Source organism: Schistocerca cancellata, unplaced genomic scaffold (genome assembly GCF_023864275.1).
Source record: "Schistocerca cancellata isolate TAMUIC-IGC-003103 unplaced genomic scaffold, iqSchCanc2.1 HiC_scaffold_780, whole genome shotgun sequence".
NCBI lineage: Eukaryota > Metazoa > Arthropoda > Insecta > Orthoptera > Acrididae > Schistocerca > Schistocerca cancellata.
Window position 1 is genome coordinate 2,447,807 of NW_026046791.1, and position 2,857 is coordinate 2,450,663.

A 2,857-nucleotide genomic window follows, 5' to 3' on the forward strand; every position below is an offset into this window, starting at 1 on the left:
GCCTCGGGCACCTTATGGCCGTTCTGCTGTGAGTGTGATTTTCCAATCGGACGAAAAACTGATAGTGAATTGTAACATTCAGGGCCACCTAATGACGATGAATCACCCAAATTGCGTCCCGATTCAATACATCGTCCTCCAGCAGACTTGTCTCCATGGGTCTATTGCAGATTCGGGCACCTTATGGCCGTTCTGCTGTGACTCAAAGATTTTCGAATCGGCCAAAAAACTGATAGTGAATTGTAACATTCAGGGTCTCTTAATGACGATGGAACACTCAAATTGCGTCGCGATTCAATACATCGTCCTCCAGCAGTCTATTGCTGCCTCCGGCACCTTATGGCCGTTCTGCTGTGACTCAAAGATTTTCGAATCGGACGAAAAACTGATAGTGAATTGTAACATTCAGGGCCACCTAATGAGGATGGACCACACAAATTGCGTCCCGATTCAATACATCGTCATCCAGCAGACTTGTCTCCATGGGTCTATTGCTGCCTCGGGCACATAATGGTCGTTCTCCCGTGAGTCTAGATTATCGAATGGGACGAAAAACTGATAGTTAACTGATAGTTAATCCTCCAGCAATTGCGTCGCGATTCAATACATCGTCATCCTGCAGACTTGTCTCCATGGGTCTATTGCTGCCTCGGGCACCTTATGGCCGTTCTGCTGTGAGTCAAAGATTTTCGAATCGGACGAAAAACTGATACTGAATTGTAACATTCAGGGCCACCTAATGACGATGGATCACTCAAATTGCGTCCCGATTCAATACATCGTCCTCCAGCCGACTTGACTCCATGGGTCTATTGCTGCCTCGGGCCCCTTATGGCCGTTCTGCTGTGAGTCTAGATTATCGAATGCGACGAAAAACTGATAGTGAATTGTAACGTTCAGGGCCACCTAATGACGATGGATCACTCAAATTGCGTCCCGATTCAATACATCGTCCTCCAGCATACTTAGTCTCCAAGGGGTCAATTGCAGCCTCGGGCACCTTATGGCCGTTCTGCTGTGAGTCAAAGATTTTCGAATCGGACGAAAAACTGATAGTGAATTGTAACGTTCAGGGCCACCTAATGACGATGGATCACTTAAATTGCATCCCGATTCAATACATCGTCCTCCAGCAGACTTGTCTCCATGGGCCTATTGCTGCCTCGGGCACCTTATGGCCGTTCTGCTGTGAGTCAAAGATTTTCGAATCGGACGAAAAACAGATAGTGAATTGTAACATTCATGGCCACCTAATGACGATGGATCACTCAAATTGCGTCCCGATTCAATACATCGTCCTCCAGCCCACTTGTCTCCATTGCTGCATCGGGCACCATATGGCCGTTCTCCTGTGAGTCAAAGATTTTCGAATCGGACGAAAAACTGATAGTGAGTTGTAACTTTCAGGGCCACCTAATGACGATGGATCACTCAAATTGCGTCCCGATTCAATACATCGTCCTCCAGCCGACTTGACACCATGGGTCTATTGCTGCCTCGGGCACCTTATGGCCGTTCTGCTGTGAGTCTAGATTATCGAATGGGACGAAAAACTGATAGTGAATTGTAACGTTCAGTGCCACCTAATGACGATGGATCACTCAAATTGCGACCCGATTCATTACATCGTCCTCCAGCAGACTTGTCTCCATGGGTCTATTGCTGCCTCGGGCACCTTATGGCCGTTCTAATGTGAGTCAAAGATTTTCGAATCGGTCGAAAAACTGATAGTGAATTGTAACTTTCAGGGCCACCTAATGACGATGGATCACTCAAATTGTGTCCCGATTCAATACATCGTCCTCCAGCCGACTTGTCTCCATGGCTCTATTGCTGCCTCGGGCACCTTATATGCGTTCTGTTGTGAGTCATAGATTTTCGAATCGGAAGAAAAACTGATAGTGAATTGTAACGTTCAGGGCCTCCTAATGACGATGGAACACTCAAATTGCATCCCGATTCAATACCTCGTGCTCCAGCAGACTAGTCTCCATGGGTCTATTGCTGCCTCAGGCACATTATGGCCGTTCTGCTGTGACTCAAAGATTTTCGAATCTGACGAAAAACTGATAGTGAATTGTAACATTCAGGGCCACCTAATGACGATGGATCACTCAAATTGCGTCCCCATTCAATACATCGTCCTCCAGCCGACTTGTCTCCATGGGTCTAGTGCTGCCTCGGGCACCTTATGGCCGTTCTGCTGTGACTCAAAGATTTTCGAATCGGACGAAGAACTGATAGTGTATTGTAACATTCAGAGCCACCTAATGACGATGGATCACTCAAATTGCGTCCCGATTCAATACATCGTCCTCCAGCCGACTTGTCTCCATGAGTCTATTGCTGCCTCGGGCACCTTACGGCCGTTCTGCTGTGAGTCAAAGATTTTCGAATCGGACGAAAAACTGATAGTGAATTGTAACTTTCAGGGCCACCTAATGAAAATGGATAACTCAAATTGCATCCCGATTCAATACATCGTCCTCCAGCAGACTTGTCTCCATGGGTCTATTGCTGCATCGGGCACCTTATGGCCGTTCTCCTGTGAGTCAAAGATTTTCGAATCGGACGAAAAACTGATATTGAATTGTAACTTTCAGGGCCACCTAATGATGATGGATCACTCAAATTGCGTCCCGATTCAATACATTGTCCTCTAGCCGACTTGTCTCCATGGGTCTATTGCTGCCTTGGGCACCTTATGGCCGTTCTGCTGTGAGTCAAAGATTTTCGAATCGGACGAAAAACTGATAGTGAATTGTAACGTTCAGGGCCACCTAATGACGATGGATCACTCAAATTGCGTCCCGATTCAATACATCGTCCTCCAGCAGGCTTGTCTCCATGGGTGTAT